The following is an 18,163-nucleotide window of genomic DNA, read 5'->3' on the forward strand; positions in this document are numbered from 1 at the left end:
CTAGTAAGTATGTCAACTTCAGCTATGCAAATATCGTAGCTGAAGTAGATTGACAGCTCTGATATCATAGATCAGGCCTTAGTCAGGTGATGGTTCATCTGAGTTAGTTGAAATGTGGCTGAGGTGTTGGTGAATCTTTTATCTCTGGGGAACGTGATTGTGACTGCCTTCCGGAACACGTCTCTGGTAATATCACACTGTGGTATCTTATTTCTTTACATACAATGTTGCCACATGTATTTTATCAGGACAATAATGATTAATAAATTAGTTGTATTGTACACAGTATGTTTTATACAAAATTTAACCTAGACTTGTAAAAGGAGTGGACATAGGGTGCAGACTGTAACATATTTATCAGTGGGTTTCCATGTCATAAAACCGAACTCCAAACCTTGTTTAAAACTGCTCAGTTTTGGACAGTGACTGGGTTGTATTAACAAAGGGGTAAACCACCTTTCTGAGGCAGAGTGCCAAAATTTGACCTCTTGACCACTATGTACAACCCAAGTGCCAGTGATCCTTTTTAAAGTCACTAACAGCAGCTTCATTAATAAATAAATAAAGATGCAGAGCTTTACCATTTGAGTGGTTGGCAGCATTAGCTGCTCTTTTGTTAATCCACTGGTGGCATGGCTTTGGGCAAGCTGCTGGCTGTGTGGGGGAGGAGGGGCAGGACTGAGCTCCTGCCCTGTGTGCTGAAGAAAATCAGCTCGTGTGCTGCTCTTAGCACCTGTGCCAGGGTTTGCTGATCCCTGTGTTAACACCTTTGATGCTTTAGACTCGTACGTTCCTTCTAAATTTACACAATAGGACCTTACAGATTTTGTGCTACTTCAGAACAAACAGCAGTGCACTCAAGCAGTAGAGCCACTTGTAACACAAATTCTAAGGACTGAAATTTTTTCTACTGTATAATGAGGTCCATGATTGACTGGTTTGAAAATAGTTGAATATTTACAAAGACATGTCCATTTTCTGCTTCAGATGACTATGAAGACCGGAAAAGGGTGGTTGGATGTTGGAAGAGCTTCCCTTGCTGATGGATTTCTTGTGATTGCCATAAATGTAAGTAGATACCATCTCTTGCAAGTGCTTACCAGAAGTGCTGCATTGGAGTAACAGCTGTCTGGTTGTGTATGTTTTCTTTTTCAGAGTCTAGAAAAATTATATACCCAGTTAATAAAGAGAAGCAGTGATGAGGCAGATATTCAGGTGCACAAAAGTGATGTAGAGAAGGACCTGTTCAAAGTGCTGTCTTATCAGGCTGAATCAGTATGTATCCTGGCTTGTTGCCTTTTCTAGGTCATTGGGGCATATGGAATTCATAAATGATTACACTGGAACTTTGACTCAGGTGGCACTGCTGCTCCAGCAGTCAGGTAGAGTAATAGTCTATCTCCCATGGAGTAGCAGGGCAACCCAGTAGTCAATGAGGTGAGGTACGGATTGCGTTTCACTCTGTGCAGCAGTGACACTTGGTGGCCAGCTAGTGTCAGTTAACAGAAGGCTGGTCTGGAGATTCCGGGGGCCATCTGTCGACAGACAGGGCTTTTGGGACTCTTGGCAGCCCTGTCTGCTGTGCTTCCAGCTGGCCATTTTGTCTGGAGAGCCGTGAGGCACTCCGTCTGCTCTCTGTTGACAGCAATCCACTTGGCAGTTTGGCTGCGATCTGTTGACAGAAATTTTGTCAGAAGGTATCTTCTGACAAAATTTCTCATGACAGATATCTGTAATCTAGACATAGCCTCCGAGTTTCAAGGTGTATCTTGCTGTTTTAGTTATCTGTCCCTTTATAGTGTAGTGAGTTGCACTATATTGGCTACGTCTACACTACAGTGATCTTTTGAAAGAAGTCCTTCTGGAATGTTTCTTCCTAAAGAACCTCTTTCAAAAGAGTGCGCCCACACACAAAAAAGCAGATCAAGCGGGTGATCTGCTCTTTTGAAAGAGCGCACACACACACAGCCCCCGCTCTTTCAAAAGAACAAGCCAGGGACTGAAAAATCAGGCACCATGAGGACTGCCCTTTTGGAAAAAGGGCCTGCGGAGCATCTTCGCATGTGTTTTTTTTTAACTCCAAAAGAAGCTTTCTAAAGAAGGCGCTTTTCCTGAAACGAGAGTGGAGAAGTGCTTTTGAAAGGAGTGCCACGTTCTTTTGATTTAATTTAGAAAGAACACTTTTTGTGTGTAGACGCTCCGCTGAATATTTCGAAAGAGCCCCTTCTTTTGAAAAATATTTTGGAAGAACTTGCTAGTGTAGATGCAGCCACTGTGAGCTGGAAATGTAGTAAAAGCCAAGTTGCTTTTATTCTAATAATTTAGTAGCATGTTCTGTTGCTTTCATAGGCAGTTGCTCAAGAGTATTTTCAGAGAGCAGTGACACATTTGCAACGTTGCAAAGATATGTTGACGAGACTGCCAAGACAGGTCAGTAAAATCAGACTTTTTGTGTCCTTCCCAAAGTTTAATATTAACAAGAAAGAAAGCAGCTTTTCTAGGTGCTATTGATTTCTCAGAAAATTCTGAAAAATACTTATAAGGGCAATTCTCTGTATATCTATTGTGTGTCCTTGCTTGTTCTTTTGTATTAAGGATATTTTTTTTCTTCAGAATGTACCTACTCTTGCTGTTTATATTTTATCATTAAAATAGACAATCTAAAAATTATCCTGACAGTTTTGCTGCCAAGTTATAATTCTGAGCATTGATGAGAAGAAAATTGGATTAGGCTTTTGCCACTTGTTCTCCTTCTGATACCACAGTCATCTTCATAGCAACCAGTTGTGGTGTCCAAAAGAGTTATGATTTATGTGAGCAATAAACAGTGTGATCAGATGACCATTCCTACAAATATTCTTAAAAAATGAGAGAAGACAAGTCAGCAAGCACAAGCAGAAATGTTTCTAAATTGAAGGTATAGTAAACCAATGTTTTGCATGAGCAATCATGAGCTCCTTAAATTTGATTGAATATAGTGGACCCTGGACTTGTGATTTGGGATTCTGTGTCAGTCCGATGGGTAATTTTCTTTGTTCTCTGGAATATGAGGTACAAGCTTGAGTCAGGCATAGGGAATAGAGGCACTGTGCAGTTAAGCTTTTTACAATCAGTTCTGTCAGTGCACCTCAATTCTGACCTGTACCCTATCCTACTACTGTCTGGATGTTTGAACAGAGACTTCCAGTTGTACTAAATTGAGTCTTTGTGTGGTGGTTTCAAAAAATGAACAGGTAACTAATAACTAAACTATGTCATCCAACCTCACTCTTGACTTGAGCCAGATTTGCTTCTTGATTTTCAGAGGTAAATGGCCAGTGAGTTGACAACATTCTGTTACCCAGACTTTATTGTGAATTGTTCTTCTTCGCTTGCCTAATTTAAAATGACTTTTTCTTTATTTCATACCTGGAATACAATGTGTGGTGTTTTGCTCCTGACTACAACATAAGTAATTAAATCTGGAAATATTGATGAAGGCTGAAATAGGACTTTCGGAAGTGTAATATGGCACTGTACATGTTATAATTGGCTGTGATGTAACTGATTTCAGTGACCATAGCTGCATAGTCTTAAGAATATCTGGGTTGACTAGAACTCACTTGAGGAATTCTGCTTTTGGCCTAGTTCTGAGGACAAAGCTGTAATCAGTGGCTAAATCATTTAAGTGACTCACTGGGGTATTTGTATTGCTGCTTTTTGTTTCATTTAAATGTTACACGTTTCCTGACCAAACTCCTCCATTAAACAGTGTTAAGCTTGTTGGCTCAGGGTAGTGGCTCTCAACCTTGCCAGATTACTGTACTCCTTTCAGAACTCTGATTTGTTTGGCATACCCAAAGTTTCACCTAATTTTAAAAATATTTAACAAAAATCAGACATAAAATGCAAAAGTGTCACAGCACGCTGTTACTGATAATTGTTTGCTTTCTTATTTATGTCAAATAACTACAAAATAAATTAATTTGATTATAAATATTGTACTTACTGTTTATACATTGAAACAAGTAATTGTATGATATTTTAGTTTGTACTGACTTTCCAGTGCTTTTTATGTAGCAGGTTGTAAAACTAGATTACCATCTAGATGAGTTGATGAACCCCTTTGTAGCCTCAGTGGTAGGCAAACCCCTGTTTGATAACCACTGGCTTAGGAGTTTGAAGTTTACAAACCAGGGACACCAAGGAAGCCATGGAATAATTTTCTTGTAATAAAAGATATGTTTTGCATTCATTTTAAATTGAAAAAAATGGACATTGGAAGGAGGAGGAGGAAGGGAGGAGCAGGTGATAATTGTAACCTAGAGCTGTGGCTTTTAAAATGTGGCCCATAGACCACTAGTGCCCATGGCCATCTTACAGGTGGGCGACAGGCTTGGGGCTTGACTAACGTGAATAATTTAGTATTTAAGGCATTTAGAAATAAACAAATGCATTTTGTCATCATGAGTGGTTGGTTTGTGGTTTGTAGAAAAGTTTGTGTTGAGTGGGATAGTCCATAGGCCAAAACGTTTGAGAATCATTGACCTAGAGGATGAAATCTTAGGAGAGATTGTAATTTGCACGCATGTAAGGCTGGAGGGGTGAAATGCCTCAGTGAAAAATTGATCAGCTACAGCCATTTATCTGAAGCACTGTTTTCAATTAACCATTGCAAATCTTCTGGTTTCCACGACCATTACAAGGACTGTAGATCTCTCAGTCCACAGTTAATGAAGCTTGCCCTGAACTTGTTTTGATTTAAAAATCTATCACACAAGACATTATTTGACTGATGGTCCTTATATGTGTTCCAGATGTAGGAGTGCATGCATGCCATGCAGTGGAGCTAAAAGATTCTTAGCATCAGTGCCTGTTGATCTGAAAGTTTGTCTTATGTGCCAGTTTATAAGAGGCCTTGCAGGCAACATGCTGTCCATTTCCTCTTACTGCATGGTCTGAGTTGGAATTGTCTCTTTGCACTTGTAATCGCTACAAGAGTGACATTCTGTTATAAATAGTTCTGCTGCTTCTTTGAGTGATTGATCATGAGCATTCCAAGTTGGGTGTGTGCTGGTGGATGCCTCGTTGCTGGAAGGTTTTTGCCCTAGCCAGTAGCCACAGTATCGGTGCGGCACCCCCTAGAGTGGTACCTGTATGGCGACCCATATATGCAGCGCCCACCCCGCCTCTCCCTCAGTTCTCACTGTGCTGTCAGTTGCTGAAGCTCTCTCTTTTGTGTAGTCGGCTGGTAGCAATTACTTGTAAATTAGTTAGTAATTAGTGTAAATAGTTTAGATAGTTGCCTTTCATTTGTAAATAGTTTCACCTAGTTGTTAGTGAGCTGAGGCAGGACTTTAATCCCTCTTGTCGCTTCAATGCCAGGGCATGCCCAGCTCTTCAGGTTTCAAAACCTGTTCAAAATGTGGCAAATGAATGCTCAAGAATTTTTGGCATAGGACTTGTCTGAGTTGCCTCTGTGAGGTACATCTTCGTGAGCGTTGCACCATATGTAAGGCCTTTAGGCCCCGGACTCTGAAGGACAGAGCACAATGTTTAAAAGTTTTATTGGTGGAGGCAGCCTTGCGCCTGGACATTTTCTCTGTGGGAGCTCAGAGCAGTGCATCATTGGTGCAGATCCCTCCAGCACCATTGGTACCATCAGAAAGCTCCTGACATAGGGACCAGGAGTTGGCGCCCAGCACTTCAAAGCATCACAGAAGCCAGTCCCTGGTGCCTCATAAGAAAGAGAGACGTAAATGGGGCTGGTCCCACAAAAGGGTTAAACACAGAGAACCCTCCAAGGCATCTGCCAGATCACACCCTGAGCTGCGTCATGAAGTGGGGTATCGAAACTGGTGTGAGGCGGGAGCCCGTGCTCTCCAAGGTTGCCCTCAATGCCCAAGGCATTCAGTGAGGAGCAGGGCCTCTTACAGGTTATGGTGCTGGGACTGATGCCTCACCGGGAATCTTCATTGCTGCTGGAGCACCCATCCCAGGCTCAGGCGCCAGCACAGGGCACCAGCACAGTTCCTGGCACTGGACCAGGCCCCACAAGGCATGTTGACAGTGACCCTGTTCGGCGCCCCACATCGTGCAACGCAAGGGACACAGTAGTCGATGCTTACTGCGGGCCCCATCGCACAAGCGTGGTCTTTGGCATTGAAGTCAGTGTCAGAATCTGACTCTTATTACTCCAGCTCAGTTAGAAGCAGGAGTACAAGGTCGTTGCACTGCAGTGGATGTCAACGCCAGACTCACCACCCTGCAGATGGGGATTGGCAAGTGTCCTCCCAGGGCGCACCCCAGTGGCCCTTTGGTCCTGTCATAAGGGCAGAGGGCTGGACTCGATGACCCCTTGAGGTCCCTTCCAGTCCTGGTATTCTATGATTCTATGAAAAGACAGACAAAAGGCTACACAGCCTGAAAGACTCGAGAGCCACTCCATGCTCGCTTGGCTTGCACACCCCTGTAACTCAGCGACAGCACTTCACCCCTAGGCCTCAGTTTAGACAATTCCTGCAACAACACCGGGATACCAATAGGAGACAGGGCTGCTCCAATAGGAGACCTCAGGGCCAACAGACTTAGGATCAGAGTCATCAAAAACCCCTGCTGGGGTCTAAACAACAGTTCAGATGGTGCGGTCGGGAGTGACACATTGGTCACCACCCCAGTTCCTGCTCAGCTTTTGTTTCCATTTCGCCTGTCCCCCTTCTGCCATGCCTGGTGTGGCATAATGTCGGACCAGTGGGTCCTACGCATGGTAAAAAGGGAATACATTATCCAATTTTCCTTGTACCCCGCTTCCCACCCTTCCTCCCTGTCCCTCTTCAGGCACCTCCTCACGAGATCCTGCTCAGGCAGGAAGTGCAGTCCCTCCTACAATGCAGGGGAGGGCTATAGAAGGGGTTCCCCAACAATTTCGGGGACGGGTTTTATTTCCATTATTTCTTAATCCCGAAGACAAAAGGTGGGGCTAAGACCCATTTTGGACCTGCAAAACATAAACAGATTCATGAAAAAGAAAGTTTTGCAAGATACCCATGGGCCTAATGATTCCGATGCTGGAATGAGGGGACTGGTTTGCCGCTCTCGACTTACAGGATGCATATTTCCACATAGAAGTTTATCTGTCCTGCAGGAGGTTTCTCCGCTTTCTGGTGGGGAAGGACCATTATTGGTTCACAGTCCTTCCGTTCGGTCTCTCCTCTGCCCCGAGGGTCTTCACCAAATGCATGGCAGAGGTGGCGGCATTCCTGCGCACGCAAGGGATACACCTCTTTCCCTACCTGGTCAATTGGTTAATCGGGTCGCTCGCAGCACCAGGTGGTGCAGCACGTAAAGCTGATACGACAGACATTCGGCACTCTTGGTCTCGTAGTGAACGAGAAGTCAGTGCTGACCCCTACTGAAGTCATGGAGTTCGTAGGCACCCTTCTGGATGCGGTGCAGGCCAGGGCCTTCCAACCTTGGAGCAGGTTTCAGGCTATGGCATCTTGCATCCATGAATTGATCAAGTTCCCCAGCACAGTGGCCAGAGGCTGCTTCAGGTTGTTGGGTCACATGGCAGCATGCATATTCGTAGTCCAGCCTGCCAGGTTATGAATGCATCCCTCCCATCTGTGGCTTGTCTCAGTGTACCGGCTGTCAGGGACAACATACAGTCATTAGTGACAGTCCCTCCATGAGTGCTATTGACACTACACGGGTGACTGGATGCCAGGTTGATCTGCACAGGAGTGCCCTTCAACCCCCCCACACCCCTCCTGTCTCTAGTCATGAATGCCTCAGACTTGGGCTGGGGGGTACATTTGGGGGAGTGCCAGACCCAGGCCTTGGGGAGCAAGGAGGACACCCGGGTCCACATAAATGTTCAAGAACTCAGCCATAAGGCTTGCATGCAAGGTGTTTCAAAGCAATTTAAGGGATCAGTGTGTTGCAGTGAATACAGACAATACCACAGCAAATATTATTATTGAACTGGGAGGGAGTATGGGCTACACTGGGAGAGTAAAAGAGGGCCAGGGCAAAACTGGGAGGCAAGACCAAATCAATGTCTGAGATGCCTATATACAAATGCAAGAAGTATGAGAAATAAACAAGAAGAATTGGAAGTACTAATAAATGAGTACAGCTATGATATCGTTGGCATCACAGAAACTTGGTGGGATAATACTCATGATTGGAATGTTGGTATTGAAGGGTACAGCCTGCTTAGGAAGGACAGACAGGGAAAGAAGGGAGGAGGTGTTGCCTTGCATATTAAAAACGTACACACTTGAACAGAGGTGGAGATGGATGTAGGAGATGGATGGGTTGAAAGTCTGTGGGTTAGACTCAGAGGAGTGAAAAACAAGGATGAGGTCCTACTAGGAGCCTACTACAGGCCCCCTAGCCAGGTGGAAGAGGTGGATGAGGCTTTCTTTAAACAGCTAACAAAATCATCCAGGGCCCAGAATCTGGTGGTGATGGGAGACTTCAACTATCCAGGTATATGTTGGGAAACTAATACAGCAGGGGACAGACTGTCCAATAAATTCTTGGATTGCATTGCAGACAACTTTTTATTCCAAAAGGTTGAAAAAGCTACCGGGGGGAAGCTGTTCTAAATTTAATTTTAACAAATAGGGAGGAAATTATTGAGAATTTGAAAGTGGAAGGATGCTTGGGTGAAAGTGATCATGGAATCATAGAGTTCACAATTCTAAGGAAGGGTAGAAGGGAATACAGTACAATAGAGATAATGGATTTCAGGGAGGCAGATTTTGGTAAACTCAGACAGCTGGTAGGTAAGGTCCCATGGGAAGCTAAACTGAGGGGAAAAACGGCTGAGGAGAGTTGGCAGTTTTTCAAAGGGACATTATTAAGGGCCCGAAAGCAAGCTATCCCGCTGCTTAGGAAAGATAGAAAACATGGCAAAAGACTGCCTTGACTTAACCAGGAAATCTTGCATGATCTCAAACTAAAAAAGGAATTGTATAAGAAATGGAAACTAGGACAAATTACAAAGGATGAATTTGGGAAACAACACGAGCATGCAGGAGCAAGATTAGAAAGGCCAAGGCACAAAATGAGCTCAAGCTAGCTACAAGCATAAAGGGAAACAAGAAGGCTTTTTACAAATACATTGGTAACAAGAGGAAGACCAAGGAGAAGGTAGGGCCATTGGTCAGTGACGAGGGAGAAACAGTAACAGGGAATTTGGAAATGGCAGAGATGTTTAATGGTTTCTTTGTTTCGGTCTTCACTGAGAAATCTGAAGGAATGCCTGACATAGAGAATGCTAGTTAAAAAGGGGTAGGTTTAGAAGTTGAAATACGAAAAGAACAAATTAAAATTTACTTAGAAAAATTAGATGTCTGCAAATCACCAGGGTCTGATGAAATGCATCCTAGAATCCTCAAGGAGCTGATAGAAGAGGTATCTGAGCCTTTAACAATCATTTTTGGAAAATCATGGGAGACGGGAGAGATTCCAGAAGACTGGAAAAGGGCAAATATAGTATCCATTTATAAAAAGGGGAACAAGAATAACCCGGGAAACTACAGGCCAGTCAGCTTAACTTCTGTGCCAGGAAAGATAATGGAGCAGGTCATTAAAGAAATCATTTGCAAGCAGTTGGAAGGTGGTAAGGTGATAGGGAACAGCTAGCATGGTTTTGTTAAAAACAGATCATGTCAAACCAATCTAATAGCTTTCTTTGATAGAATAATGAGCCTTGTGGATAAGGGAGAAGCAGTGGATGTGATCTACCTAGACTTCAGTAAAGCATTTGACACGATCTCACATAATATACTTATCAATAAACTACTCAAATACAACTTAGATGGGGCTGCTATAAGGTGGGTGAACAACTGGCTGGATAACCGTACCCAGAGAGTAGTTATTAATGGTTTTCAATCCTGCTGGAAAAGTATAGCTAGTGGGGTTCCACAGGGGTCTGTTTTAGGACTGGTTCTGTTCAATATCTTCATTGACGATTTAGATATTGACATAGAAAGTACACTTATTAAGTTTGCAGATGATACCAAGCTGGGAGGGGTTGCAACTGCTTTGGAGGATAGGGTCAAAATTCAAAAGGATCTGGATAAACTGGAGAAATGGGCTGAGGTAAACAGGATGAAGTTTAATAAGGACAAATGCAAAGTGCTCCACTTAGGAAGGAACAATCGGTGTCACACATACAGAATGGGAAAGGACTGCCTAGGAATGAGCACAGCAGAAAGGGATCTAGGGCTGATAGTGGACCACAAGCTAAATATGAGTCAACACTGTGATGCTGTTGCAAAAAAGGCAAACATGGTTCTAGGATGCATTAACACGTGTGTTGTGAACAAAACACGAGAAGTCATTCTCCCGCTCTACTCTGCGCTGGTTAGGCCTCAGCTGGAGTATTGTGTCCAGTTCTGGGCACCGCAGTTCAGGAAGGATGTGGAGAAATTGGAGAGGGTCCAGAGGAGAGCAACGAGAATGATCAAAGGTCTAGAGAACATGACCTATGAAGAAAGGCTGAAAGAATTGGGCTTGTTCAGTTTGGAAAAGAGAAGATTGAGGTGGGACATGATAGCAGTTTTCAGGTATCTAAAACGGTGTCATAAGGCAGAGGGGGGAATTTGTTCTTCCTTGCCTCTGAGGATAGAACAAGAGGCAATGGACTTAAATTGCAGCAGGGGAGGTTCAGGTTGGACATTAGGAAAAAGTTCCTAACTGTCAGGGTGATCAAACACTGGAACGAATTGCCAAGGGAAGTGGTAGAATCTCCATCATTGGAGATATTTAAGAAGAGGTTAGATAGATGGCTTTCAGGGATGGTCTAGAAAGTGCTTGGCCCTGCCATGAAGGCAGGGGGCTGGACTCGATGGCCTCTCGAGGTCCCTTCCAGTCCTACTCTTCTATGATTCTATGATTATGTAAACAAGCAAGGGGGGGCACATGTTCCTCTCCCCTGTGTCACGAGGCCCTCACGCTCTGGGAGTCCTGCATTCAGCACCAAATTCTCCTGAAAGTGTATTACCTGCCTGGGGCCCACAACTCCCTGGTGGGCCATTTCAGCAGGTCCTTCATGGAGTGTGAGTGGTCACTACATCTGGAAGTACTGCATTTAATTTTCCAGAACTGGGGACGTCCCCAGGTAGACCTATTCACCACCATCTCGACACGAAGTGCCGGACATTCTGCTTTTACCAGCATGAAAGCCAGGGCTCCTGGGCAGATGTCTTCAGCATCCACTGGTCAGGCCCTCTGCTGCACTCCTTTCCTTCAGTGCTGCTCATCCATCGGCCCCTGCTCAAAATTCAGTCAGATTGGGCATCAGTCATCCTGGTGGCCCCAGCATGGGCTCGACAACACTGGTACTCGACCCTCTTGGAGCTGTCTGTCTGCGACCCACTGGCACTCCCATTATGCCCAGATCTGTTGACACAGGGGGAGGGGAGACTGCTGCACCCCAGTCTCCAAGCGCTACATCTCACAGCATGGCAGCTCCGTAGCTGAGGGTGGTGGAGCGCTCGTCCTCGGAGCCTGTGAAAGACGTGTTGTTAAACAGCAGGAAGCCCTTCACAAGGGCAACACACATAGCTAAATGGAAAAGATTTCTATCTGGGCAGCTCAAAAGGGATTAGCCCCCTGGCAGACTCCAATACCGATTATTCTGGACTACTTGTCCTTGAGCCAGAAAGGGTTGTCATTATCCTCTATCAGGGTGTACATAGCAGCCATTTCAGCCTTTCACCCTGGGCTGGGGCTGTTGTCGGTTTTTTTAGACCCTGTGGTACAAAGGTTCATGAAAGAACTGGAAAGGGTTAGGCTGCAGGTGTGTCCCTCTCTGCCAGTGTGGGACCTCAGTCTGGTACTGACATGACTCGTGGGGGGCACCTTTTGAACCCCTTGCTTCCTGCTCCCTCTTATTTCTCAGTTATGAAACTGCATTCTTGGTGGCCATCATCTCGGCCAGGAGGGTGTTGGAACGGTGGACCTGCTCTACACGGTGTTCCACAAGGATAAGGTCAGGTTAAGATCTCACCCGGCATTCCTGCTGAAGCTGGTCTCCCCCTTTCATGTCAACCAGGATATTGCCCTACCATTTTTTTTACCCAAAACCTCATGCCTCCCCTAGGGAGCAGAGGTTACATACTTTGAATATTCGAAGGGTTCTGGCATTCTATATGGACAGGACCAGACCCTTCAGAAAGTCTCAACAGCTGTTTGTCGCATTGGCAGACAGGATGAAAGGTCTTCTGGTCTCCTCCCAGCAGATCTCTTCCTGGGCAGTGGCCTATATCGAAGAGTGTTACTAGCTGGCAGGGATCCTCCCTTCCTCGATCAGAGCTTACTCTACTAGAGCACAGGCTTCCTTAGCGGCATACTGTTGGAACAAAGTCTGTACACTGTGTGTGAAGTAAGCAGGAGGGTTTATTACACACAACTGGTGGGGTGTCACCTTGCATGTTAGGCTCAGTGATCACCGTCGGACAGTAAGTTATAATCGATTATATAGATTATTGATGGGCGGAGGGAGACTACGGCATTGGTGTCACCCAAGCCTGGATAGGTCCTAGCAGCAAGACGAAATGAGCACAATCTAAAAAAGCTACAGAATATCCCTGCTCATAGCTTATAGAACATCTTATCTCTAGTACAGGTGGTTTTCCCTAACAAGTTATTGAAACAACACAGATATGCAATAACATATTTATGTCAGATAGGATGGATGATGCATCTACAAGAGTAATGATGGTGCCTCCACACTGGTACATCCAGGGGTGCTTATCTAGAGGATTAAAGCAAAATACATTAACAGCATAAACCAATAACATATTTGAATACCAGTCTGGGTTAGCAGAGGAGAGAATGCTGTAATTCGGTTCTTATATGCAGGGCCTCTCTTTGGAATGTGGTTGCTGAGGCAACTATCCCTCCCTTTAGACTCCAAGGTCCTGTCCGAGCTGGGATGAACTTCCCTGGGTCTTGTGAGTGAGAAGAGGGAGGGGGCCCGGTGGAGTATCTTTCCACTCATGCCAACTGGGTTTCCGTATTATAGGCCTACTCCAGACTTTAGGGATTGCATAGGGGGTCTTTAGCACAAACCATGGCCTGTCTCAGGAATTTTCACCGTACAATACTTAGCCAGGTTTCTTTTCAGGGCATCTGTAGGGCGGCTACCTGGTCCTCAATTAATATGTTTACAGCTCATTACGCTTTAATGCAGCACGCATGGGAGGATGCTGCTGTGGGCAGGGCTGTCCTGCATTCGTTTCAGGGCTCTGACCCTGCCTCCTATGCATGGGCTTGTATTCAACCAACTTGGAAGGCACATGAGCAATCACTCGAAGAACAACATAAAGTTACCTGTTTTGTAACTGGTGTTCTTTGAGATGTGTTGCTCATGTACATGCCAAAACCCTCCCGTCTTCCACACTGTTGGAGTAGCCGGCAAGAAAGGAGCTGAGCAGGGGAGGCAGGGTGGGTCGGGCGGTTCGTATAGAGGTATCCATACAGGCTCCACTCCAGGGTGTGCCTCACTGACCCTATGGCTACTGGCTGGGGCGAGAAGCTTCTGACAACTGGGCATGCGCCAGTGCACACCCAACTTGGAATGGACACGAGCATCACATCTCAAAGAACACCAGTGACAAAACACGTAACTGTCTTTTCTCTGTTTCTAGCCTCTGTATTGGCACTAATACGGATTTTTGTTCTCCGGATGAGATGGGGATAGTACTTATGACTCTTACAGGGGACAAAATACTTGCATTCTGCCAGCTTAGAAAGAGGGGTCCAGCAGGACCGGGTTTTCCATTGCACTTTAGAGATCTCTGCCACTCCATCGTGGAGTGGTGGGGCCACTTTGGCTGGTGCCACAGCTAATGGTATGCTGAACAGGATATTGGAGGGCTCCTCCTGCACTTCGGCCCTCAAGTTAAGGTTGGATGTCAACTTCAATAGTTATTGGTGAGCCTTAGTGCTCCTTTAGGAAGGGACAAAGTTAGATGGCTTCAAAACTCAAAAATTATACTGTACATGAGTTGACATTTCATCCTTGTGGGACAGAGCATCTGCGTTTCCATTTATTGCACCTGGGTGATATGTCATGACAGACTTCTGTTGGGGAAAAGAAAAGTAACTAGGAGATTTGGGGTTGACTTAGATTTCTGGCCACATGGAAATAGTGTAATGTCTTGTGGTCCATAAGAACTTGAACTGGGCCCTTTCTGAGAGGTTCTCGCACTCTTGAAAAACTGTCTTAATCACTAGCAGCTCCTTGTCCCAAATATCAATTTCTGTTCACTAGGGTTAACTTTCATGGCTCATCATCATCAGGTGGTGTTTATGGGACCTATTTGCCAAGAATACACAGCTCTTCTGGTGAAGTTCAGTGCCTTTTCCTCCATAGTGAATAGCTTGGTGGTATCCAGATGGATGAGGGTGGGAGCGATGATAAATGCCTTCTTTGCTTGGTCAAAAATGGACCTCACTTCAGAGACCAGATGAACTGGATGCCCTCTGAAGGAACACTATTTTGGGGGCTACCAGGTGAAAAAAATCCTTTATAAAATGCAAATAAAAGTTAGTAAAATAGAGGAATCGTATACCCCAGGCCTCTTGGAACCAGCTACTTGGAGATGGTGGATACAGTGTACGGATCCATAGTTAATACATTAACGTGATATTATGTATCCAAATAGCTTGATTGTATTGTGGTCAAATTTGCGTTTCTCCAATTTAACATAGAGATTATTCTAGTAAAGCCTTTTTAAAACTTGGCATGTGTGTTAGTTGAGAAGGGCCAAATTCCTGCAAAAAGTAATACTGAGGTAGATAATGAAGTGATCCAACATGTCACTGAAGGTGCCATTAATAAGATGTAAGGAGCATTGCAGAGCGTTGCATAAAGATTGTTGCTACGCAGAGTAGTATGGGCATGGAAGGTAATCTTTCACTCATCCCTTACTTGAGTACAGAGAATAGATATCTTGTAGATATTGTTAGAGCATCTGCATGTCAGTCCCTGAGGGGGAACAAATACATCCAAAAGAGACCTCAGCTTGTGGCTGGGGGTTGGTGGGACAGTCATTGTGACAGTAAGGCAGGAGGATATCAGCCTCTTGTTGAAAAAAACTGCAAGGCCCTGGTACTTTTCTGATATTGTTAAGGCAAGTGTTGACTTAGAATTCTATGGTTGGAAGAGCCCTCAGGAGGTCATCAAGTCCGTTCTGCTGCTCAAAGCAGAACCGGTCCCAACTAAAGCATCCCAGTCAGGGCTGGTCAAGCTGGGACTTAATAACTTCTAGGAATGGAGATTCCACCACTTGTCTAGGTAACATGTTCCAGTGCTTCACCACCCTCCTGGTAAAATAGTTTTTCCTAATATCCATCCTAGACCTCTGTTACTGCAACTTGAGACCATTGCTCCTTTTTCTGTCATCTGGCACCACTGAAAACAGCCTCTTTTCATTCTCTTCGTAATCCCTTTTCAGGGAGTTGAAGGCTGTTATTAAATCCCCCCTCGCTCTTCTCTTCTATAGACTAAATGAGCCCAAATCCGTCAGCCTCTCCTCATAAGGCATGTTCTCCAGCCCCCTAATAATTTTTGTTGCCCTCCACTGGATTCTCTCAAAGCATCCACATCCTTTTTGTAATGGGGAGTCCAGAATTGGACACAATTCCAGATGTGGCCTCACCAGTGCCAAATAAATGGGAGTAATCACTTTCCTAGATCTGCTGGCAATGCTCCTACTAATGCAGCCCAATATGCTGTTAGCTTTCTTGGCTGCAAGGGCACATTGTTGCCTCATGTCTAGCTTCTCATCCATCGTAACGCCCAGGTCCTTTTCTGAAGAAATGCTGCTTAGCCAATTGGGCCCTAATAGCAGTAGCAGTTTTTTGGATTCCTGTGTCCCAAGTGCAGGACTGTAACAAGGACAAATGCAAACCTCCTCAGATTTATCTTGGCCCAATCTTCCAATTTGTCTAGGTCACTCTGGATCTTATTCCTACCCGCCAACATATCTACCTCTCCCTCTAGCTTAGCATCATCCACAAACTTGTTGAGGGTGCAGTCCATCTCCTTGTCCAGGTTATGACTGAAGATGTTGGACAAAAGTGGCAGCAGAACCAACCCTTGGGGGACTCCGCTTGATACTGATTGCCAATCATACATCGTGTCATTGAGCACAACCTTTTGAGCCCGATGAACTAACCAGATTTCTATCCACCATACAGGTCATTTATCCAAGCCATACTTCTTTAACTTGCTAGCAAGAGTGTTGTGAGAGACTGTATCATAAGCTTTGCTAAGGTCCAAACATTTCACATCCATCATCTTCCCCATGTGCACAGAGTCAGTTACTTCATTCTAGAAGGCAATCAGTTTAATCTTGCATGATTTGTCTTTGACAAATCCATGTTGACTATTTCTGACCACTTTGGTCTCTTCCAGGTGCTTCAGTATGGATAGTTTGAGGACCCCCTCCGTGACTTAGAATCTATTGGAGCAGCCCCGTCTGCTGTCACACACTCAGAGGGTAGGAGTAGGGCTTCCTTGCAGTTACAGGGAGACAGAGCTGTTGGCCATAGGATGAGCAGCAAGTTATCAGGCCTGTCCTAAACAGGATATGTGGTTCAAGAGTAAGGCTAAGATTATGTCATGGGATGTTGGAGAAGTGACTTCCAGTAATATTAGAGGTCCTGCAGCTGACCAGCCACTGCTGGCAGTGAGGGACCCTGTAGCCCAACCTCCAGTGATAGGGAAGGGACCCTCTTGAAGCTGAATGACCACTTCTGCTGGTGGACCCCTGAGCTGTCCAGCTGCTGCTGGCAGGGGTTTTCAGGCGTAGTAATCTGAAATATCAAACACTGGAAAAACCTTTTCCTTCAAACTGTGCAGTTGCAGTAGTTTTCTGTTTCCTGATAGGTTTGTAGTCACTCCCGAGTCTTCATCTCCCAAGCGTCTCCTCTCCTATTCTAATTCCCTCCTTTTCAGTTCTACTTATTCAAGAACTCTCTTTACTTCTGAAAGTTGGCTGCAACACATACACGAGCAGTTCTGCTGTTACGTGTGACCTTGAGGGTTTTACTTATTAATGGTGCTTTGGTTTCCCATAGAACAACAATAAAACAATTTTATTCAAATTCTTGCCCCCCATGTAAAATGAGCTCTGGTAGTGGTGGGTGTTGCTTTGATATAAAAAGTATTTTAAGCATGTCTGAGACTGAGCTGCCTTTGATTGTTGCCTTAGAAAGTTGCTGCAAGAACCTAACAGGAGAAGTACTCTTTTTTTAATTGCAGACCTGTTATCTGTCAGTCCTCTGCTATAACTTTGGAGTGGAAACATATGAAAAGAAGCAGTATGAACAGAGCTCCTTTTGGCTCAGGTAATGTAAAGGGGAAAACAAAATGCAACGTATATATTTTCTGAGAAAATAGCAAAATTGCTGAATAGGAAAAGCAAAAGTTTTACTTTTTGGATTTGATTGAAAAGTTCAACATTTTATAAATAAAGTTCATGAAAAATTTTGTTTTTTTCCCAATTTAAAAAGGTGTTTGAAAATCTTGATCTACTTCTATTAGTAAATTAATTCATCTGAAGCTCTATTGGGCTGAGAACTTTGAAACTTACAGTCAAGGCTTTTCTCTGGGTGTAGGCACATGCTCTCATATCAGCTTCATTGTTATCTCAACATTAGGCATCACTTTCACATGGGTTTTCATGTTCCTACATGATGTCCTTCTGTGCATACAGAGAGATTTTGGCTTGCCTTAATTTTATCCCTTTCATTTATTCTCTCTAGCAGATTCAGCTCTAGGGGGATTGCTCCCAGCTATTGCACTGTTCGTAATGCCATGGTGATGGTTATACCTTAGTAGATGTGTATCAGAGAGGTAGCCGTGTTAGTCTGTAGCTTCTAGAATAACAAGAAGTCTTGTGGCACCTTATGCAACATCTGATGAAGTGGGTCTTTGCCCACAAAAGCTTATGATCCAAAATATCTGTTAGTTTATAAGGTGCCACAAGACTTCTTGTTATTCTCTTAGTAGATGTGAAAATTGTAGAAAAATAATTTGTCATTATATAGATTTGCTAGAAATAATAATCTTTGAATTGCTCATGAAAGAGTAACCTACCAGGCGCTATAATCATACTGAAAGTTTTTGATGTATTAGTTCTCCCTAATTTAGAGT

General features: G+C 44.4%; 1 long non-coding RNA gene across 1 annotated transcript in view; it reads left to right on the forward strand.

The window, feature by feature from the left end:
- The first annotated feature begins 992 nt into the window (after positions 1-992).
- The window catches only part of LOC142020236 (uncharacterized), a 39,413-nt gene continuing 22,242 nt past the window's right edge, over positions 993-18,163 (forward strand). Inside the window, exons 1-3 of the long non-coding RNA XR_012647316.1 lie at positions 993-1,068; positions 2,350-2,430; positions 17,270-17,355. This is a non-coding gene — a long non-coding RNA (uncharacterized LOC142020236). The remainder of the gene's footprint in view (positions 1,069-2,349; positions 2,431-17,269; positions 17,356-18,163) is intronic.

Source organism: Carettochelys insculpta, chromosome 13, assembly GCF_033958435.1.
Source record: "Carettochelys insculpta isolate YL-2023 chromosome 13, ASM3395843v1, whole genome shotgun sequence".
NCBI classification, from domain to species: Eukaryota; Metazoa; Chordata; order Testudines; family Carettochelyidae; genus Carettochelys; species Carettochelys insculpta.